General features: G+C 40.0%; 2 long non-coding RNA genes and 1 pseudogene across 3 annotated transcripts in view; 1 reads left to right on the top strand and 2 right to left on the bottom strand.

Moving 5' to 3' along the window:
• Positions 1-2,016: 2,016 nt before the first annotated feature.
• Positions 2,017-3,108, bottom strand: LOC117675987 (claudin-4-like; annotated as a pseudogene).
• On the bottom strand, positions 2,017-22,737 carry LOC132711959 (uncharacterized). Its single transcript, XR_015729666.1, has 8 exons — positions 22,397-22,737; positions 14,364-14,445; positions 14,210-14,267; positions 14,002-14,125; positions 12,299-12,366; positions 4,547-11,595; positions 3,693-3,768; positions 2,017-3,097 (listed from the first exon to the last, which is right to left on the bottom strand). It is a non-coding gene; the product is annotated as an uncharacterized LOC132711959 (long non-coding RNA).
• LOC117675988 (uncharacterized) overlaps positions 4,873-24,183 on the top strand; it is a 44,115-nt gene continuing 24,804 nt past the window's right edge. For both annotated transcript variants that reach the window (XR_004594320.3, XR_004594321.3), the window contains exon 1: positions 4,873-4,960. This is a non-coding gene — a long non-coding RNA (uncharacterized LOC117675988). The remainder of the gene's footprint in view (positions 4,961-24,183) is intronic.

Below are 24,183 nucleotides of genomic sequence, written 5' to 3'. Positions count from 1 at the left end.
TTCCTTTGTTCTCTAATTCATGTGCAGGATGTCTTTCTATCTTGTCTTGCGATGCTGAGCATGTATCTTTCCATGGCTCTTTTGCATGACTTGTAGCTTTTGAATCAATTGAGAGGTTAGTGTCCATGTTTCACCTGTATTCCTTAGAACAGGTAGCACTCACTGATTGAAAACTTTTTTTTTTTGCTTTAATTTATATGCCGCCCTTCTCCAGAGACTCAGGGCGGCTTACAATGCGTTAAGCAATAGCCTTCATACTTTTGTATATTTATACAAAGTCAGCTTATTGCCCCCACAAACTGGGTCCTCATTTCACCTACCTTAGAAAGGATGGAAGGCTGAGTCAACCTTGAGCCTGGTGAGATTTGAACTTGCAGTAATTGCAGGCAGCTGGTGTTAATAACAGTGTGCTTTAGTCCACTGTACTACAGGCTCTTTTCAGGCATAGGGGGAGGTGGTTCTTGCAAATTAAGCTTAGCTTGCCAACCACGTGTAACACGTTGTTCAATTTCCTTTATTGTATCACCTTCCATTGAGATCTGTTGTCCAAGGTAGGTACCTAACACATAAGCATAACATACAGAGTAAATAGTGTGAGACTGCTAGGTAATGATATGTAGAATGTTTACGCTGCCGTATTTTATTTGCATTAGATATTTTCCATTCATGCCTTGCGAAACCTTGATAACCTCCTAAATGATACAAAAACTATTTTTCAAAGCTATTTTCAGAACCCAGTGGCAAACCCTTAATTTTGCCATCATTCATCTTGCTTAAATACCGGAAAGTTTTGCTCCTGAAAACCATTTCTACTAGCCACTAAAACAGGGCAAGGAATTGATGGCTGATGTTCGATGCCCATCATTAAAACTTCAATAGGAATCCAATTCATTTAGGCAGAATTACTACTGTATTTTTCAGAGTATAAGATGCACCTTTTCCCCCTAAAAAAGAGGGTGAAAATCTGGGTGTATCTTATACTCCAAATGTAGCCTCGCCCAGCTTTTCAAACGGAGGTTTCAGAGGCGGAAAAAAGCATCAGAAAAGAAGCGTCAGAAAAGAAGCCCCCAAACAGAGCTTCAGAGGCTTTTTTTCTGAAGCTGTTTCGGAGGCTTTCAGAGGCAGGAAAAAAAGTTTTTTCTGAAGTTTCAGAAGTTTAAGAGGCAGAAAAAAAAGCAAGGCACAGAGCTCACAACCAAGGAACCTGTTACTAAAATTCACCTCTGGGGACAGGCTCAAGGTTGACTCAGCCTTCCAGCCTTCCAAGGTGGGTAAAATGAGGACCCAGATTGTCGGGGGCACTATGCTGACTCTGTAAACCGCTTAGAGAGGGCTGCAAAGCTCTGTGAAGCGGTATATAAGTCTAAGTGCTCTTGCTCTTGCAGTGTGCACGTATGTTGTGTTGGCTGAAGATCCTCATGAGTTTTTCCAATATTCCTGCAACGTATGGAATGACAACATTGCTTCCTTTATTGTTCTCTTTGTTGTCTGTTATGGAGGAGTTCCTGTAGGGTCTTTTTTGAGATTTGATGAAGGCCCACCTGGCATAGCCACCCGTTCTGAGGACTTCCTTGACGTGTTTTCGTTCTTTTTTCTTTCCCAACTTCGCTGGTAGGCAGGCCTTCAGCTCAGTGGTGTAGGGAGTCTGATGACTCCCATTTTGTGCTCCAGTGGGTGGTGGGAATCAAAATATAAATATTGATCTCTCTGTGTGGGTTTTCTGTAAACTTCAATGCTAAGGCATCTGTCATCCTTAATGTGTACTGCACAGTCCAGGAAGGCGGAATGTTAAGGCTATATTCCTTTAACCTCCTCCTGTGCGAATTTGATATGTCTGTCCACAGAATTTCAAAAGAGAGGAGTTAAGTCATATTTGTTACAATTAAAATTTGTAATAGAGTTAAGAGTTATTTGGACCAATTCAGACAACACACAAATGTGCAAGTTTCTAAAATGTTGAAATCTTTTATCCTGGGAAGAAGGTTTGGAAGTGAGAAAAGAAGCAAAAAAAAGTAATCCACTATCCAGTATTTATTTATTTGTAGTATTTATTATTAATAGCCTATATTTACATTAAGAAATCAATTATTTTGTCATTGTAAAATGAAAACTGGAAATATGATACTACAATAGAGTGGACAAACACTAGAAGTTTGTGCTTACTGGCATGGAGTAACAACTAACAGGGATTTTCTTACTGTTGTCAAGCAGTTGAGGTTGAACTGATTGTGATGAATCTTTATTTATATCTACATAATATATAGATATTCTATATAATCAATTCTCATCATCACTGAAATCAGACTTCTCTCTCTTTATTACGTTAATTATCACCGAGGAACCAAAGTTTGTACTAAATTGAGTTGTCAGTGATACATTTGCTGCGGGTGAAACATTTTCTGCATGTACTTGCAAAACACTTCTGTTACAGATAATCATAACGCCACTCGCCAGGAATAAAACAGCAGCACTATAGCCGACATAAATAGCAGGACCAACCTCCTGGTGCTTTGGAACCGTAGGCATTTGGAAGAACTCTGGAAACACGATGTGTCTGTTCTCCAAGATGGAATGCAGATTCCAGAAAACTGGAATTAAGACCATGATTCCTGCTACAAAGTTCAGAACACCTCCAACACTAAACAAGATGAACAACCTGTGTGTGTGTCCGATGTCTTTGACAACAATCCCTAAGGCAAAGCTCATGACGGTTATGGCCACGGCTCCTACAATGCAACTCAAGGTCATCAGATCTTGAGCCAAAAATATTTCTCTGGGCAGCATCATCAGGTCTTCGGTGAATTCCTCACAGTGAATGTATCTGTTTTCTGGATGGGTGCTGTGCAGATAACAGGCTTTCCAGATTCCAATCCACACCACGCCAGGATACATGCCATCCTTACTTTCTACTTGCCATTTTCTCCAACATTCAATGGCTGTTGAAGCAATGCACATAATGGATCCCAAAATACCCAGGAAATAACCACCTAACTGGGCCTTATTAATCCAGGCTAACCATATTGTAATTATTGATTCTTTTTCACTTGGTAGTTGCTCGTTAAGTGATTTATTGCTCTTGTAGATTAATGTAGGATTCCTGAAATCAAATCAAAAGAAAATAGCACATCATATATTTATATGGTTCTGCAGACCCTTGCACATTAAAGCATGAATAATCAAGATGTGTAAACGAGTTTCACTATTCATTCCTTTGGAAGTAAATTTCCCTCCCATCTAATTTTAGCAACATTAATTTATGTATTTATCAAATTTATACACTACCTGTATCATTAACTAGGTGACTAAATGGTTTACAAGTAAAAAATAAATATTGCTTTTCCGCATTCAAATGTCTCAAAAATAAGATATTCTAAAAAAAATTAGTTGTTTACAAGGAGCAATGCATTTTAAAAAGCATAAATATATTGTTAAAATACCAGTTAGCTAGCCAATGGTCAAGAAAAAAGGTATGGCATTATGTTAGCAGTTACAGAACTTCATGGGATGTAGACAAATGTCAGATAGGTTATGACTATCAACAGTTAAGTTGTCCCCCTTTAACATAGTTTAGTATTTGTTTTTACATGCTACAAACTGAACAATTTATATTATTTAAATATTAAACGTGAGTCCAACTTAGAATACCAATAAAAGTTCACGTAACTGGAAGCCAGAAATCTTGAGTCACCTACTTTGTAGGCAAAGGATCTGCAGCACCTCTGATTTGCAAATAACTTAGATTATCCATCATGTTGATGACTAAGTTTGCTGAAACAAGAACAAAATAGAATTGTTGCTTCAAAACACAGGCATCTCAAGTGCGTGGAGCTGATGAGGTGGAGAGATTTTCACCTTGCAAAGGGGCTTCTTTGCCTCCTGAAAATATGAATCACTAAGTAATTCTGGCAAAGCACAAAAAGCACAAATTTGGGGTGTGTGTGTGTGTGTCAAGTCTTTATGGGTTACAGCAACAAATGAAACATTATCTGTTGTACATCAGTAAGTAAATGATAAAACAGTAAAATACGTTGATTGCATGTGAACTTTGAACAATAGAAAATATTGATTCTAGATAAAATTCTGCAAGTGACAAATGTATGGGTTACACCAGTTTTCCCCAGCTAGGTTAGTATCTTTCATGATAGTTGCAAGTTATGTTCAGGACTTTCAGAATACACTCTGTTGTGTAATTGCTGAAAAGGCTGGTTGTTGCATGCCTAAAGAAATGACTTTAGCTAAAAGAAAAACACCCTCTCTTATAAATGGGGAAGAGGCCTGAACTGCCATATTAAAAGTGCTAATATCCTTCTCATTAATATACTAATAATGAAGCCTAAAAATCCAGGTAAGAAGAATACTTTTGTTTTCATTTACATAATGCATGTCTATGCAATACCTAATGACACACAAGGTATGACATATAGCTGAAAGAATTTCTTATGGATAAATAAAATATCTGTGATAGTTGTATAACTTAATAATGTAACCTATAACTTCTTGAATTCCTCACATCTTACAAAACTGACTACATATTTCCATCGCTTACGTGATAGCAGTGGAATTGTATTTGAAGTTAAAACCCCAAATCTCCTCAATTGGTGACTATGGATTGATAGTAGCAGCTGTCTCCCACCATCTCCAATGCCGAATGACCAGCAACTCTTCCTTTCTCCTCCAAAATGTCCGTTTTCAACTGTCATTGGACATTCCAACTCCCACTCCTCAACTGACAAACGACAGAATTCCAGTGATAAATCTCAGTGAGCAGTCCCCCACTTTCCAACTGGCAATGCAATGCTTAAACACCTGCAGTTTTGGAGAGTGGGGGAGAAGATTAGGATGGGTTTTTTTCACTGCTCTTCATAATGTTTGGGAGCAATTAGAAGCTATTCAGAGAAAGGAACAGCAGCCAAGTGAAGAAGTGGCTGCTTTTAAAGATCAGCTGATTCTTCTGGACAAGGCAGGTAGAGACATCCTGTGTTGGCTGTCCATGACTGATGCAAGTTAGATCCTGCTATCCACGTTACCCTGGAGTTCAGTTGTGGGTTGACTTGACAAGTTAGGAACATTTAGGGATTAGGGGGGCGCTTTTAATTTCCTAGTGGGGATCAGGTAGTGCCTGGGAATTTTATACAGTGTTAAAAAATGGTTGATTATTCTAGTTTTTAGTACTGCATTTGAGGAGCACTTCAGATAAAAGGGATGAAGTTTGATAAATCCTTTGTGAGGCTTTAAGATCTAATTCAGTGTGTGCATTTGGAACTCCTTGCCATTGCAAAAGGAGTAACAGGCTGTTGTCAAATGTCTGTGCTTTTTTCCTTCCTTCCTTTTAAAGCTAAGGAAAAGAAGGGTTAACCAATGGTTAGCTCAAAGTCCAAAAGTCCAAAATATTAGGTCAAAGTCCACCTGGAGAGATAATTAGCCAGGTTCTATAGTACTGTTCTGTTAATTTGAATTACCGGTAACCATTTATTGGGGGGAGGGGGGGACCCAGAAACATGCAAATAATGTGGACATGAGAACTGAGTGCATCACTGTGCATGGAAATTCTGCAAGATTTCAGAGACCCTGATGATTCTGGGAGCCTGAATTCCCTGGAAATAGCGGAACAGGAGCTGTAAAAACTTGTTAAACTGTTAAACTTGGAGGGGTGGGGAGAGGCTTGCTTCCTATTCAGGTGAAAAGCGGATTGTAGTAATTGGGCCAGACTTTATCGGAATAACACCTACGTTTTAAGTGTTATTGTAAATGCCTCTTCCTAGATCTCCTATTGTTAGGAAAAGGTGATTCCTTCTCTTGAGGAGACCTATAAAGTCTCCTAGAAGCAATAGTTTGCTTATTGCTATTGCTTATCTGTTGTGCAGCTCCCAAGAACCCTTTGCATTCTGGTTTTTATCACCTGATGTCTTGCATCAGGACTCCAGCCTTTATTTTATTTATCTAGTAAATTTAATGCAGGCCCTTGCAAGAGAGAAAGAGACAGAAGGAGTATAGAAGAAAGACAGAAATGTTAACTTGCAGGTGCCTCTCTTTATGGTGGTGCTATGAGGGAACCTGAGTAAAAGTGAAACAAGGAGAAAAGGTCCCAATTCATCAGGAGGAAAGCTGAAAGTGTCTTGAAAGAACGAGAGAGGAAACTGGTGGTGGTGGTTTTTTCTCCAAGCTTTGTTTAGTTTCTGAACATTTTGTCACCAGGCTAGGTAACATCTTTAGCAGAACTTCAGTTGAAGTGTTTTCTTTCAGCTCCCTTCTGCTTTTAGCTTATGTGGCCAGTTGCTCATGTGACTGATCACGCCATGTGAGGATCACCTGAGGTTACCCTGGCTGGATGTCCCGTGAATTGGCTGGTGGTCGACACTGTCATTAGTTGATCGCATGATTGACCCGAGTCCTTACAGACTCGTAGGCTGGTTAGAAATGGATATGTTTGTTGGTTGAGAGAGGGAATTCTCATTGATGACAATGAATGTAAGCGATTCAGAAAGAAAGGAAGGGTGGCATCGTTTTGGTTGTTAAACTTTAAAAGGAGAGGTTTCTTGTTTTCATTAGTCCCTCAAAAGAGCACATGATGAAGAAAAGGGTAAGCAATATATATTTAGAACAATGTCTGATAGAGCTTTCATTGACTGGCATGGTCTACCTGATTGTTTTAAAAAATGCTTTAGTTGTTAAACAGCCACCTAATAAAGGGATGGATCAGCAGTTCCAAAATAAAAGGGGTGGAGGTCAGCACAAGCCCCTCCTTTGGAGGAATGGAAAGATTATTTATAACAGAAAATTGTGCTAGATTTATCACCATTAAGAATTAAACAAGTGGTGGTTTAGGGACCCATCACATTCCTTCCTTGGTCCCCCTGTCTCTGTGCCTCCCTTTTGCCATGGATTTGAACATCATCTGAAGTCCTCGCTTCGGCTTTGATGTACAACTAAATGCTGGTCAGGGACACTGGAAAAGTCGCTGGGCTCAATCACTGGAGCTGCAGAACTGTGGCAGAGCTTCCCCATGACCAGATGGCCCTCGAGTCTAGTTTGGCTGTAAAGGGGATCCAGGTATTAAGGACTGTCAAAGACCAAAATTCAGAGAGGAAACTTCAGGATGTTCTATGTAATGGAGGGCACTGTGTCTATGGAGAGAAGGTATTGGATGGCTCAGCTAATTCTGGAAAAGCTACGATTTGCCCAGTAAAAGAGATAGATGGGCCAAAAAATAATACCTTGAAGGGTCAGGATGGATTGATGTCCACAGAAAAAGAAAATCCAGTACAAAAAACTAGGTAAAGTAGTTTTTAAACAGAAGTGCTTATAGTAAACCTGTGACTGTTTTTAACTATCTCCTAGATGAGTGTCTTGCTGAACCTACTATGGATCTGGGGTTGCAATATATCATTGAGGTCACAAAGAGTTCTAGCATGAGTTGCCTCAATAGATGATTGTTATAATGGTCGGATTTGTTCTCTTTTACCAGTATGTGGACATGAGTTCTTGGACACCATCGCTGATGCCCTAGTGGCAGTAAATGAGGGCAGTGTATTCTCCTCCTGCTAACAAGGAAGGTGTGCTAGAAAGCAAGAATGTTGTGTCTCCATCCTGCATCCACAGTTTACGAAAGCAGCGCCATCGAATATCCAGAAGTTGCTGGAGGAATTCAGTCAAAGGTTCTCAGGATGGAGCCCAGTCATGACCAATACTTTAAATTTGGGCATAGCATGCCAATGGTGTACATTTTGTATCTTAAAGTTAACGGACTGTATACAGTATATTACTCAGAAATGTAAAATTGATGTAAAGCAAAAATATGAAAGGAAATTAAAATATGTTGGGTGGAATTTAGGGGCAACGCGGAAGACCTTTGTTATTTCGAGGAGTTTAGTGACATATTTTGAGTTCCTCTTCATATTAAGAAAAGATTAGAGGTTTACAGCTTGTTTTGAGCTAACCTACTTGTTTTTTTAAAAAAACTTGTTTTTACTGAATAAAGGAGAAGGGAAGGAATATTCACGTAGCTTCCAAGCTTTTTCAGGTGTGAAAGTCTCAGACTTTCCATTCCTGTCCAGAGTTAGGTGCCACCCATTCAAAGGCCAGGTCTTGCAGTTTCCTGACCACAACAGAGCCATGAAGTCACGGTGCTGGGTTTTGATAAAAACTGTGGGGTTGTTGTTTGAGGGGAGCTTTTGCATGATCAACAGTGGCTCCCAAAGGTCCCAGGAACAACATCAGAGCTCTCTATCCGTCATTGTGGTCAGCCATTTGGTCGTGTCTGACCCTCAGCCACTCTGGTACAGCCCTCTCCATACCCCTCTGTCTGTCTTGCACTGCGTCCTTCAGCTCTCTATCCAGGAGACTATAGATTGTGAGTATTAAATCCTGTAAGTATTTACTTATAGTAGGAAACAAATTATTTTGTAATTGTACAATGAAAAGTAAAACCATAACACAATACGGTAAATAAAAAGAAATTAAATAAGAATAATCAAATGGGGAATGCTGAAAATAACAATATAAAAGCTAGCATCCACCATGCAATATACAGTACATAATAGAAAATTTAATAGAAAATCTACTTAAACAATACAACAACTACTTAAACGTTGTTTAATACTAATTTTTAAACTGATAACAACAGAGACTACATTTGAACTGAGCCAAAATGTCTCAAGAAGCCTTTTTTTACATGGTGGTCTATGACCAAATAAAGAATAGTTGTCAAAACTACTTTTTTCTCATTTGGAGTATTTGGGGTGAGATAGGTAGGTGAGCTGAATTGAATCAACATGGTTCTGGGGCTCATTCCCTCTGGGAGTGAATGTTATTTTCTGTGATTTATTTTGTTAGCTGTTAATATTTTATCTAGATTTTATCTGATTTATCTAGATCGCACCATTTTGTTTTACATTTGGCTGGTCATGGACAAATTAAATAATATTGATTGATTGATCTTGTAAGTTAAAAAAAATGTGCCACAAAAAATTTCTTTGGGCAATATCTGCACGCGTTCATGGAATGGAGAAAAGACCGTTGACTTTCTGGCTACTCCCACAGGGAGCTGCAGTCTTTAAGATTCCCCCTTCCCAACTGGGCCCACAGCTGTCCAAAAGCCGTCTTGGGTCATTCCTAAGTGCCCCCATTCAAATCCAGAGGGCAGGGCTGCCAAAGAACCGGCTCTGGCAGCAAACCAGCAGATGGATCATGGGTAAGAAAGAAAAATCTCCTACCCTTCAACAACCATCTTGGGGCGGAGTCCTCAAGGTCATTAGATCTTGAGGCAAAAATATTTCTTTGGGCTACATCCCCAGGTCCTCATAGTGGATGTATCTGTTTTCTGAATGAGTGCTGTGCAAGTAACAGGCTCTCCAGATTCTGACCCACACCACGCCAGGATACATGCCATCCTGACTTTCTACCTGCCATATTCTCCAACCTTCCAACAGCTGTTGGAGTATTACACAAAACCCTTCCCAACATATCAAATAAATAAGCACTTTTTGTAATCACACATTCCTTTTTACTGGGTGGTTGCCAAAGGAGGGTCCGTAGGTCCTGTGAATAAACAAATCAAATCAAAAGACAATCGCACAGCAGATACTGATACTATTACACAGACCCTTGCAGATCAGTACATGAATAACCTAGAGGTATGAAAGACTTCCACCATTCACTACATTGGGAGTGCACTTCCCTCCCATCTGATTTCTTAGCAACATAAAATTAATTAATGGCTCTGGGGCTGTGATTCAGAAGGAAAGGATCTGGTGGCTTCATGTGTTTTAACAGCTCAGGAGCTTGTTACTTATGGAGGTGATTGTTATTTAGACTTCTGTGCTGCCCATCTTGCTGATGTTCACATTTGCAGTCTGCGTTTATTGGCATGTGGTAACTAATATAATTGGGACTTCCTTAGCATCCTTAAGCACTTGATCATAAGTTGATTTGTGCAGAAATTTTTAATTACATCTACACAGTCTACAGATGTACAGCCAACTCTTCCAACCCTTCCAGGGTTCCTTTGGAAAACAATAAATGGTTGAGAGAGGCAGTTGGTGTCTTCTCTTTGCCTCCCTTTTTGGCATGGATTTTGAACGTCACCTGAAATCCTCACTTCAGTTTTGACGTACAAATAAATGCCTGTCAGGGACCCTGGAAAAGCTGCTGGGCTCAATCTCTCGACCTGCAGATCTGTGGCAGAGCGGCCCCATGACCAGATGGCCCTCGAGTTTAGCTTGGCTATAAAGGGGATCCAGATTTTAGGGCATGTCACAGATCCCGATTTCAGACAGGAAAGTTCAAGCTATCCTACATAATGGAGAGAACAGCACTGTGTCTATGGAGAGAGGGAATCAGATGGCCCAGATGATTCTGGAAAACTACGATTTGCCCAGTACAAGGGATAGATGGTTCTAAAAATAATACCTTAATAATCTAATATCTTAATAGTCTACAGATGTTAAGTCATCTGGGCTGGGCTCAGGATCCTCTTTTTTTCCCCAGAGGTAGATGATCACCAAAGGACCAGAATGCACACCAATCTCAATTGCTGTCAGGGGTTTGTCTACTGGCAGCAAAACATTTTTTTCTCCGCATTTACCAAATGCTTTTATTCTAAATAATCAGAACAGGACCCACCAGGAAGAACATTACAACCATAAAGCCAAATTAAAGGGCAGCTCCAACCTCCTGCTCCTTGGGAAGTGCAGGCATGTGGAAAGCCCAAGGAAACCTAATCACTGTCTTCATTAAAATGGAATACAAGTTGCAGGAAATTGGAATGAGGACTAGGAGTCCTGATAAAAAAAAGCTCATAAAACCTCCACGATTAAAACAGGTGAGCAAAGCGTTTCTCTATCGTGTCTTTGTCAGTCGTGCATAAGGAGAAGGCCATAAAGCAAATCCCCACAGGCCCCCAATTGACTCACTAAGGTCATTAGATCTTTAGCCCAAAAAATTGGGAGGGGGGACATCTTCCTGTGTTCTATGAATCTCCCACAATGGTGGTATCCTGTTTCTGGATTAATGCTCTGGAAAAGTAGACATTTGGAAAGACTCAGGAAACCGAATGTCTCTGTTATCCAAGATGGAATAAGTGTGCCAGAAAATTGGAATTAGGACCATGATTCCTGCTACAAAGTTCAACAGGTGAACACTAAACAAGATGAACTTTCTTTTTTCTTTGATGGCTTTGACAACAACCCCTAAGGCAAAGCTCATGATGGTTATGGCCACAGCTACTCCAATGCAACTCAAGGTCATCAGATCCTGAGCCCAAAATATTACTTTGGGCATCATCAACAGGTCTTCGGTGAATTCCTCACAGTGAGCGTATCTGTTTTCTGGATGGGTGCTGTGCAGATAACACGCTTTCCAGATTCCAATCCACACCACGCCAGGATTCATGCCATCCTGACTTTCTTCATGCCATATTCTCTAATGTTTGGTGGCTGATGCAATAATACACAAAACCCACCCGAAGATACTAAATATTAATAACCATCTAACTGGGCTCCATTAATCAAGCCTGACCGTTTAGAAATCATAGATTCATTTTCATTTGCTAATTGCCGATCAAATGGTTTATTGGTTGTGCAGATGAAGTTAGGATTCCTGAAATTAAAACAAAATAGCAGAACATATATTATACAGACTGTTGCACATTAATACTTCAGTAATTTAGAGGTTCACCCTTTATTCCATTGAGAGTAAATTTCCTTCCCATTTATGAAATTTATACACTACCCATCTAATTATCTCAGTGGTTTACGAGTAAAAAATGTCGCTTTTCCTCATTCAAAAGTTTGAAAAATAGCAAATTCTAAAAATATTTAAGCTGCTTAAAATGAAGCTTATAGCTTAATAAAATATATTGTTATTAAAATACCAATCAACTAGCCAATGATCAAGAAAAAAGCAAGGTGTTGTTAGCAGTTACAGAACTTCATGTGATGTAGACGAACATTAGACATGTTATTATCAAAAATTAAGAAATCCTGTCTTCCACATTAACATATTTAATAATTCTTCTACAAACTGAACAGTATATATTATTTAAATATTATTTATTATTTATTTATTTATTACATGTATTTATATGCCGCCATTCTCCCGAAGGACTCAGGGCGGCGAACACAAGTTAAGAAACAAGTACAATAAAATCATAATTTAATCCAAATAATTAATTAGTAGTAAATAATAAAGCCCGGAATCAGTCTCAGCCTATTTGTTTGAAAAGCCAAAAGCCATTTATTAAACATAAATCCATGCCAATGAAAGTTCACATAACTGGAAGCCAGAAATCTGAGCCACTTACTTTGTAACCAAAGGATCTTCATTACCTCTGATTCACAAAAAACTTAGATTGAGGACTCTTTAAGTTTGCTGAAACAAAACCAAGATGGAATAGTTTAGCTGTCATTTAAACAATGCATGTGTGCATAATCTCTATTGACACACAAACAAGGGAACAACATGGTTTAATAGTTCTTTCTATGCACTATAAACTGAACAGTCTGTCACATAAATATTAAATATAAATCCAGCCTAGAATATCAGTGAAACCAGAAATCAGGGCCATTTGCTTTATATCCATAATATCTCTCAACATTTCCATTTCCACTTGATTTAGTAAAATAGGCAGCCATTTGGTGGCTTAAATGTGTTGAAAATGAAAGCAAAAAAGCATTTCTTTTTACAGATGCATCTTTCTGCAATCCCTATTTTTATTTATTAGTCAAATTTATAGGCCGCCCATCTTACCTTAAGGTAACTCCAATGATACACAGACAAGGGTATAATATAGTAGAAAGAATTTATTCTTGGCTAAATGGTCTGTCGGTGATAGCTGTCACAAATAATTTTTCTATACTAATGTTTTTCAACCTCAACAACTTTTAAGATGTGTGGGTTTCAACTCCCCAGAATTCTCCAGCCTGCTGGCCAGGGGATTCTGGAAATTGAAATCCGCATATCTGAAAGTTGCTGGGATTGAGAAGCATTGTTCTAAATTACTCTCCTTTGGGACTGTCAAAAGGACTGTCAAAATTTGAGGTTTCAATTTGAGCCAGGGTTGCACCAAAATAAATAAAAATGAATTCCAGAGGGCTGTGAGGGAAGGATAAATATTTATTACCCAAAGCAAAGGAGTTTGCCTTGGGGACAGCTACAGAGATACGGGGTACAGTGAGATGGTTTACCTGGTGGGCTTGTCCTGGATATGGAAGTGCATATGTACTGATTCTAGGGTGACACCCGTGGGGCATGGATGTGTGATGTTTATTCTTGTGAACACACAGCTCCTCTGGGACACCAATTTAATTAACTCTATTTGTGTTTACAGACCTTTTCCTTTGATATGTGGATTAGGTTGGATAATTTATTTGGGGGCTTGAGGAAGTTTGAATAAAAGATTTCCCCTGTTTGCTATTTTTACTTGATTAGCCTAGTTTCAGCTTGACTGTCAGTTATCTAGTAGAGCTGTTGATTCTTATTCCATTGTGGATTCTGTTAATGTTTTAAGGGAAGCTGGCAACAGTATGAAGAATAAAATATATTTTTATATAAAACTTCCCATTGGACTGATCCTAATATTTTTCCCCAGCCGCCTGCCGCCTCCTCTGTAAAAAGAGACAGAAAAGGGCTGCTGGCATCTAAGCTCCGTGTCAATATTTTGTCTAGCTGTGTTTTGCCTCTCATTGAAAGTGTGCAAATGATCTGTTGTTCTCGTGTTCCTGTTAGGCCATATTCACCCTTGTTTATTATGTTTTATGACTGAATGTATGTTTTGATCTGCAGAGAACAATTTGCAAAGATACATGTTAATTGAGAAAACCTTAGACGGGTTATTCTGACACCCAACGCTAATAGAAGTCAGGCTTCTGTGCCTGATTCAAACACGGAGTACAGCTCAGTTAATCATACTTTTGGGGAGATAATTATTTGAAAATTGCTTATAGTTTCCTACCATTCAAATTCAAGAGAAGGGAAAAAAACAAGCTTGCTATACATGAAACTCACAGATATAACTGGTGTTCTGTATGGACTTGGAAATTCCCAAAGAAATGCTTTTCAGATTGTTGAAGATTTTTGATTTTTCAGACCATCTTTTTAACAGCTTCAAAAGTTCACTTGTGATTTCTGACTAAATACAAAAAGAGCCATTGAATTGTTATTCCAGAAAAGAAGGACCCAACGCTTAAGCAGAATACTGTTCATGAATACCTACTGTGTTGAGTAATCTCTCAGTGAATTTGTCATAAGTCTCACTTTTAGCTTCTGCAAATCTAAAAGGAAAGATCCTTTAAATGATCAGCCACGTATTCAACGAGATCCTATTATAAAGAATCTAAAATATTATGTCTGAATAGGAATTCACTTACTTTTCTTCATTCTGATGTTGGGGAACCAGTGGCCTTCCATAGGTTGTTGCATAATAATTCTGAGTATCTTCCGCAGTTGACCCTGATGGGAGAAATCACTGGTAGATCAGGTTCAGCAACATCTGGAGGGCCTCAATTTTCCAAAGTTTAGGAGCTGGGCTAACCTAGCCTGTTTTATAAACCGTCTATCTTTCTTTCATCTGGAACTGAAAACACAGAGAATGGGAATCATATAGGCACTTGGTGCCAAGTTTTGATAAAAATGGTGTACCAGAGCTGCCATCATACACTTGAGCTCCGCATTCGTTAGATGCCAGTCTGTCATGAACTATGGCAGAAGGGAGCTGGCACTACTCATCGTACCTTCCAGACAGTGGGGGATTCTGCCGGTTCTAGGCGGTTCAGCTGAACCATTTGTTAAATTGCTGGCTTGCCCCACCCCCTCCGCACCACTATTTATTGCCAATAAATAGTGGTGGGCGAGGGGCGGGCGAGCCAGCAATTTAACAAACGGTTTGGTGTTTTTTTGTAATTTTATTGGCCCGCCGAGCTTCAGCATAGGCTAATTAGCCCGTTGATTAGATCTGCCTCCCGACTCTCAGCTGATTTGCTCTCAGCTGTTTTGCGAGGACTCTGCTGCTTGCTTGCAAAGAGTGCTGGAGCAGATTTTTTTTTCCCCTAGCTATGCTGAAAAACGAAACTGAAAGTAAAGCAGGCTGTTGGCTTTGCTGTTGCTGCAACGTTGGAAAATTAGGCAGGCAGATTTCTTTTCTTTTTCCTCACCAAAAAAGGTAGGTGCAAATAATGGGAAATTTAGGGAAAAAGAGAAGACTTCAAGATTTTAAAATACAAAAGAAAAAAAGCTCTATTTAACTAGGGAATTGTAATAATTGAAATACTATTAGTTGTATATTGTGTTGAAAGTAGAAATGGTTAAGTTGTGGTTTGGAGGAATATATGGGGGAAATTATTTGGTTTATTATTATTGAATTAATTGATTTGTAAGAAATTGGATTGCATGGAAATAATTGGAATATTCATGTTCATATTGATTAATATACAAAAAAGATAGTTATATAACTAATTGATTTATATGAAAATGTTGAATTTATATTAAACAACTGTAATATTACATAATTAACCAATGTGAGGATAGATATAAAAATAGATGACAATGGGAAGGGGTATAATATAGAAGAGAAAAATTGAATTTGATTAAGATTAGAGATGAGGATGAAGGGTAATATTGTTTTTTTAAAAAAATAGATGAGGAATAAATATGGCAAAAAGGAAATATAGAAATTGTAAATTTAATTGAAATGACTAAACACTGTTTAAATTTGTGAACTGGTCAAATACTCTGTTTAAAGAAAATAAATTGTAAGTTTGTATGTGTGTTTCCAATTATTGCTATTTATTCATATTTGTTCTCTTTTATTCTTTAAAGTTTAACAATTCATTCTTTATCTTAATATCTTTATATTTGTTTGGGGTTGCCTTTCTTCCATTTCATCTTTTTTACTGTACAGCAATATTTCTCCTCAAACCTACCACCTCTCTTTTTTCTTTCCTTCTTTCTTTCCCCCTCTTCTTCTCCTCCCTACTTCCTCTTCCTTTCTCCTTCTCTTCCTCTCTTCCTTCCTCTCTTACCCTCACTCCTACTCTAATTTCCCTTCCCTTCCTCCCTCCCTTCTCTTCCTTCCCTCTCTCTCCTTCTTTCTTCCATCTCTCTTCTCCTTCCTTTATCCCTCTCTATTGCTGTATCCTTTTGTGCATATGGATTACTCAGAGGGCTGAAAAAGTTATTTTTGACTGGTCCTCGCATTTTGACCACTCCTTGAACTTACGACTGTCCTCACATTTTACGTTTTTCACCCTATCTTGTCACTGTGGTGAAGAGAAGCAGTTGTGAAATGAGTGACACGGCTGTTAAGAATGCTACAATAGGCATAAATGATGACCAGTCATAAGGGTGAGGACTGGTCAAAAGTGCGAAGACCTGTCAGAAATCACTTTTTTCAGCCCTCTGGGTAGTCCTTTTGTGCATATGGACTACTCAGAGGGCTGAAAAAGTTATTTTTGACTGGTCCTCGCACTTTTGACCACTCCTCGAACTTATGACTGTCCTCACATTTTACGTTTTTCGCCCTATCTTGTCACTGTGGTGAAGTTAAGTAGTGGTGAAATGACTGACACAGTTGTTAAGAATGCCGCAACGGGCATAAATGTGAGGAAGGTCATAAGTGCGAGGACTGGTCAAACCAGTCAGAAATGACTTTTTTCAGCCCTCTGAATAGCCTATATGCATATGGATTAGTCAGAAGGCTGAAAAAGTTATTTTTGATAGGTCCTCGCACTTTTGACCAGTCCTTGAACTTATGACTGTCCTCACATTTTACATTTTACGCCCTATTTTGTCACTGTGATAAAGAGAAGTAGTGGTGAAATGATTGACACGGTTGTTAAGAATGCTGCAACGGGCATAAATGTGAGGATGGTCATAAGTGCGAGGACCAGTCAGAAATGACTTTTTTCAGCCCTCTGAGTAGTCCCTATGCACATAGCCATGCCCACTCGATCACATGACCAGCTAGCTATGCCCACCCGGTCACATGACCACCAAGCCACACCCCCAACTAAGCCACGCCCACAGAACCAGTTGTTAAAATAATTGAATCCCACCACTGCTTCCAGAGATACAAAGTCAAGGTGAAGCCCTGGGAATGAAATGCAATGGCTCTCCAACTAGCTCACCATTGAAGAGACTGTTTTGTTTTTTTTTTTTATTTGATTTATATGCCGCCCTTCTCCGGAGACTCAGGGCGGCTTACAGTGCATTCAGCAATAGTGCATTCAGCAATAGCCTTCATACTTTTGTATATTTATACAAAGTCAGCTTATTGCCCCCACAAACTGGGTCCTCATTTTACCCACCTTAGAAAGGATGGAAGGCTGAGTCAACCTTGAGCCTTGGAGAGATTCGAACCAGCAGTAAATTGCAGGCAGCTGTGTTAATAACAGGGTGCTTTAAACCACTGTAGTACCAAGGCTCTTTTTCCAAAACCATGTATTCAAATTGGGCAATGAGGGAAAGGAACTGGGGGGGGGGAAATTTAACCGGGAAACTTTGGCGCACGAACTTCAGTTCTGGCTTTGTTATACTGTGAACCACTTGGTTTTTAGTAAAGTATATCTTTCTGTCCGAATGGAGTCAAGGGTGTTTCTTGCCTAAATGTCCAAGTTGGGGCAGGTCTAACACTGGGATTATTATTTAGTTGGGACTTTCTACAACAGAATTTAGCTCTGTACACTGTGGAGAAATTGGCCAGCATGGGATATCTCTGCTGTCATTAAGGGGCTCCTGACATAAAATGTATGCCTTTTATGTTATGCTTTTTAACCTGTTTGCTTCAGCTAATGTTGTTGTTTGTCCATCGTTTTCGAAGAAGACCTTGACATCTAACAGGTTGTGGGCTGTTCACGGTGTGTCCGCAGGTGGCTGGTAAGGCCTATACAGGCACGGAATGTTCTGCCACATGTCGGGCAGACGTGTGGGCACCATTATTGCAGCATTTAGAATCTCTTCATTTACTGGTGTCTTTATTATTTATTATTATTTATTTATTTATTTTGTCGCATTTCTATGCCACCCAACTCCCAAGGGACTCTTTATTGTCTCTGGATCCAAAAGAACCAATTGCTGGACAGCCACTTGTCTGAAATGGTCTGGGGTCTCCTGCTTGAGCAGGGGGTTGGACTAGAAGACCTCCAAGGTCTCTCCCAACTCTTCTGTTATTCTGTAACAAGCTATAATGAGCTCTGATGGAGCAGATCAGGTAATTCAGACCACAGAATCACAAAAACATGAAAAGCTAGCACGACAGAAAGTAATGGACAGCAGCACAGGAGCAGCTGGATTGTCCCTTCTCAATCGTACAACAAACTTTCTTAAAGAAAAGTCCCTGCAGTCTTCGGGTGCTAGAAAACTCAGCTCCATTTGGAATGGGTAAGAAGCTTTAAAAAAGCGAAGAGATTTTTGGATAATTACAGTAAACAAAATTGGCTAGAAGGGGAACTTTTAATTACTGTAAACTGAAACTTTGGGGGGGTTGATAAGAAAAGTACTAAAGTTTTAAAAAATGGATTACAAATATTGTTGGCAAAAAGCTTTGGCAAATTTCAGGTGAAATTTGTTGCTGCAATTCAGAAGCCAATTACAACACGTTGAGCCGCGCGATCATCAGAGGCTTTTTTTTTCTTTTAAAAGCAAAAATAATTGCTTTTTTTACAACCTCTTCAGCTGAAAAAATGCTTTTAAAAGAAAAAAAAAGTTGGCCATGCCCACCCGGTCACATTACCCACCACCAAGCCATGCTTGGTGTAACAAACAGAACCGGTAGTAACAAATTTTACATTTCACCACTGAAAACAACCCTGTTAAGAGTATTCCAAAAAGACCCTTTCTTTAGACCTTGAGGACACTCGTATGGATTTTACACCAAGCATTAAAAGAAACGTTGAAGCGTGCACAGCTTAGTACTAAAAATGAAAAAGATCTTTATAGTAACTTTTTATTCTGAATAAATTTGCCGCATAGTTTGCATTTTTGCCCTTTAAATATTGCTCAACATGAGTAATAAGCCAGTTGGGAATCATAATGATTGCAAGACTAAGTTAATGGAATGACAGACTTGGAAGGGATCTTTGACTAGACCAGAGGTGGGCAATTGTGGCTCTTTTACAACCTGTGGACTTCAACTCCCAGAATTCCTGAGACAGCCAAGCTGCCAGCCAAGCTGTCTCAGGAATTCTGGGAGTTGAAGTCCACAGGTTGTAAAAGGGCCACAGTTGCCCACCCCTGCCCTAAGGCAGCCGCTTTCGCCTTCAAAGCCACGCAAAGCCCCCCGGGGTTCACAGGCCTCATTACGCGATGCCCGAGGCCTTCATTCATTCCCTTGCGGCCAGGCTCTCCCCTCGCTCCACTGCAAACGGAACTGACAACCCTGACTTTTGCCTGGTATCATCGCCCTGCTTGCTGTCTCAGGAATTCTGGGAGTTGAAGTCCACAGGTTGTAAAAGAGCCACAATTGCCCACCCCTGGACTAGACCTTCTAGTCTAACCCCCTGCTCAAGCAGGAGATCTTAGACACGGGCTGGCCACGGCCACGTCCGGTTTAGCGAAGGGGGAGAAGTCCCAATACGTCACGTGATGCCACCGTGATGACGCAAGTTTGACACCCCTGCCCTAGACAGGTGCCATCTATTTCAGACAGGTAGCTGTCCAGTCTCTTCTTGCAAACATCCAGTATTGGAGCACCCACAACATCTGGAGGCAATTTGTTTCACTGGTGAAATGTTCTATCTGTCAGGAAATTTCTCCTTAGTTCTAGGTTGCTTTTCTCCATCTTTGACTGGATTGACTGAACATACGAACAAATTTATATTTGTAGCCCACTTTTATTTGATAAATTACTCAAGGTGGCGAATATACACAATACCCTTCCTCCTCTTTTCCCCACAACCACCCTGTGAGGTGGACTGGGCTGAGAGAGGACGACTGATTTGAAATCACTCAGATGGCTTTCAAAAAACTATGACAGGTTTGGAACTCACAATCTCCTAGTTTCTAGATTGGTGCCTTAACCATTACACCAAAGTGTGTACTTTATTTGATGAGTCTTTAAAAGCTGTATTAATGCTTTCTGACATACCTGATAAACCTTATTTTACTGAAGTACAGGACTTATCCCATTCCAGAATCAGGTCTTAGTCTTTTAAACTATTTGAATCCTGTTTGGAGTTGAAGGATAACTTAAGAGGCCAAAGGGTTCACCTCCAGGCCATCTTCCTCTTCTCCACTGCTGGTTCTTTGTTTTCACCTCTTTCATGTACATTTTGATCCCTTTGGTACATTATAAAGCATCTTCTCTGAACATTTTGTACTTCTAAATTGCTTTAGGAGGGAATTTGGTGGAGATAAATAGTTGATAATGACTTAAAATGGCAGATGGAGAGACAAGATATTTAGCACATTATCTTCCATTAAGACTAGACTACATCTATTGACCTATTTTGTTTGTATATAAATGTGTGTGGTAATTCGAAAGAAAAGATGGGAACTGTTGACTGAGATTTGTCCTTTGGAATTCTGTCGTTTGTCAGTTGAGGAGTGGCAGTTGGAATGTCCAATGACAGTTGAAAACGGACGTTTTGGAGGAGAAAGGAAGAGGTGCTGGCCATCCGGCATTGGAGATAGTGAGAGACAGCTGCTACTATCTATCTGTGGTCACCAGGGGTGGGTTCCAAATCCCATCACTACTAGTTCACTCATGCGCGCAGGGCACTTCTGCGCATGTGCAGAAGCATCCGGACAGGTGGGCGGAGCCTCCCACCACCGCCACTATCGGTTTGTCCAATCCTGTGTGAACCAGTAGCAACCCACCACTGGTGGTCACCAACTAAGGAGATTTGGGGGTTTACTTCAAATATAATTCCACTGCTTTTGAATAAGCTACCTGGTTCTCTGGATACCAGCTCACTCAAACCAGAAAAGTTGATGAGGTTCAAAAACTCTGATATAGTATAAAAGAATCATTTGTGAAAACTATCACAGATATTCCATGAAGAAATTCTTCCTACTATGTTGTACCTTTGTTTGTGTGTGATTAGGGATTACACAGACATGCATTGAATAAATTACTACTAAACTATTCCATCTTGGTTTTGTTTCACCAAACTTAGAGTCACCAGCTTGGTTGATAATCTAAGTCTTTTGCAAATCAGAGGTAATGAAGATCCTTTGGTTACAAAGTAAGTGGCTCAGATTTTTGGCTTCCAGTTATGTGAACTTTCATTGACATGGATTTATGTTTAATATTTAAATAATATGTATTGTTCAGTTGTAGTGGGTAGAAAGAATTGTTAAAATATGTTAAAGTGGGGGACAGGATTTCTTAACTTTTGATCATGTGCTGTTTAGGAAGTAAATTAGTTACTTTAAGAATTAAGAGCTGTCTCTTTAAGAGATTGCATTGTGGGAGATGTAGACAGAGATTGCATTATGGGAAATGTAGTCCATGACATGTGACCACATCTGTGTGCCTGTTTGGCCACTGAGGCTGTCTGCCTGGGTGTAAAACAAAGCTCCAGCCATTACAAATTGCCACGGAGGAGAGAAACTTGCTTTCTGAACAGGGGGACAGATCTACCATCCTTTTACACTAGGAAATGGGACAGATTATGAATCTCACCTTAACTGTAAATCCTTGGTCAAAAGGCAAACTGCAATGATGTCTCCTAAAGTTTGCAACGCACCCTAGTGGTCAAAAAACGAACTGCTACAATGTCTCCTAAAGTTTGCAATGCACCCCAGTGGTCAAAAGGTGAACTGCAACATCTCCTAAAATTTGCAACACATCCCAGTGGTCAAAAAGCAAACTGCATCAACACCGCCTAAAGTTTGCAATGCACTCTAGTATCCAGTATCCAGAAATCCCCTTAGTTTTCCCAGTCATGGTTGAGGCCTCTAATGTATCAGCAGAGCTGATCCTCCCAGCTAATCTTGACACGAATTAAGTATCGGACGCCCTGGAGACTCATGCAATCATGGCAGAAGCATCTGATTCACCAGCAATGCCGATCCTCTCCCCCACCTAACCTCGATACAAACCCAGAATTGGACATCCAAATTTCTGAGGCAGCGGCACCTCAGAAAACCTATGACCTGAGAAAGCTTACCGATGCCATGCGAGCAAGTCTGGAGGATGAATGGGATAAGAAATATCGAAACCATACCAAAGCCTGGGAGAAATTTATACTTCTTCACGATACACCCAGAGAAGAGCTCTCCCCTGGGTGCATCTGCTCAATGGATAATAATATGGATTTGCTATATCTGCAATAGAAGGATTGTGAATGCTAACTCATCCGCATCCAGTCGAAGTTAGAAGATCCAGAGCTCGAAAAGGACATACAACACATCCAAACGTTAAACAAACAGTGCGATAACTTCGTTTCAAACAGGAAAGACTTACCCCACGTTGATCTTCAGCTTCATGCCGATCTTCAGGTGAAGGACACAATGAGCGAGAAGGCCAAATCCGAAATATCCCATCATTCACATGCGCCATTCCAGCGGCCACATGAGGCCACTGCTCACTCTTCTAAGAAAGCCTCCTCACCCCAACGCTCACACGCGTCTGCCGTTCATTCTTCCAAGAAAGCTGCGAACGAGAAGGCTGAGTCCAAAGCAACCCATCGTTCACATATGCCATCCCATCATTCACACATGGCCCCCCTTTACAAGTCATCCCATTCTCAGACGGGTAGCAGCATCTCACAGCAAGCTTCTGTCCCAGGTTCATACCACTCAGGCAAGTCAGCTGGGATCGTCAGAGGCTTTAAAAGCATTTTTTACAACCTCTTCAGCCGAAGACGTTGTAGAAAAAATGGTTTTAAAAGTTAAAAAAAAAAAGGTGGCCACGCCCACTCAGTCATATTACCCCCACCACCAAGCCACGCCCACAGAACCAGTAGTAACAAATTTTACATTTCACCCCTGGTTGGAGGTCTTCTGATTTTTTTTATCAGGGATCATGGTCTTCCATCATGGTTTCCTGGAATATGTATTCCATCTTGGTTAATTCAGCCATTATGTTTTCTGAGTCCTTGCGAACGCCTACAGTTCCAGAGCACCAGGAGTTTGGTGCTTCTATTTATGTTGGCTATAGTGCTGCCTCTTCATTCCTGTTGGGTGGCATTATGATTATCTGTAATAAAAGTGTTTTGCAAAAATGTGCAGAAAAGGAGGTTTCATCCCCAGCAGATATATCACTGACAACCACTCATTTTTGTACAAATGTTGGTTCCTCAGTGATAATTAATGTACAAAACAGAGAGGAACCTGAGCCCAGTGACGGTGAGTTAACATCTGTACATTATGTGGATATAAATAAAGATTCGTCACAATCAATTCAACTTCTGCTTGAAGATGCTTAAAAAAGTCCCTATTATATGAATTATTCCATTCCAGTAAACACAAACTACTAATGTTTGTCTACTCTTATTGTATCATATTTCCACTTTTCATTTTACAATTGCAAAATTATTCATTTCTTATTGCAAATAAATGCTATTAATAATTAATACGAATAAATAAATACTGGTGTGTTACTTTTGCTAAAATAATCTTTGGAATCCCTTCCAAGTTCACAATTCAAGGATTCTATGTCTTCTGAGGTTCTAGATCTGATTCTACCGAACCAGTCTAGCCCTTGGCTCCCTCAAGATATGTCTGGGGATGAGGTCAAAAAAGTCAAGATGATGTCCACCAGCATGTGAATAAAGTCCTACCTTCCCCCCCCCCCTTTTTTTTACAAAAGAAACAAAAGGGCGGGTCTTTGATTGCATAGTTAAAGCTGCCAACTTTCTTGACCCCTTTCCTTGAGCTCCATGGGACTCCCTTTAACCTAATTAGATAAAATTTGGCTTCGCTTGCATGGTGGACAGCACTAAAACAGAAGGTGGCTCCTGGAGCAAAGTCAGGAAGCATGAAATAAAGCCGGAGAGCAACAGGAAAACTATTGTGGATCAAATCAAATAAACAGGGATTTCCTGTCTAGGAAGACCCAAGAGCCATCTTGACTGGATGGAGACATTCCATATCCTAAAAATACTTCACTGACCGTAAAAGTGCTCCAAATAGCCTCCCTGCTTGACAAGACAGAGCCAGGGATTCTTGACAGTGTGGAAGTGGGCGTCCTGACATACTTTTTCTCAGCCACATATTATTTAGGCTTATCCTGCCTCTTGCAAGCAGCGT

The sequence above is a fragment of the Pantherophis guttatus genome, chromosome 12, assembly GCF_059756535.1.
Source record: "Pantherophis guttatus breed Tessera chromosome 12, ASM5975653v1, whole genome shotgun sequence".
NCBI classification, from domain to species: Eukaryota; Metazoa; Chordata; class Lepidosauria; order Squamata; family Colubridae; genus Pantherophis; species Pantherophis guttatus.
This window is presented reverse-complemented; position numbering and strand designations above follow the sequence as displayed.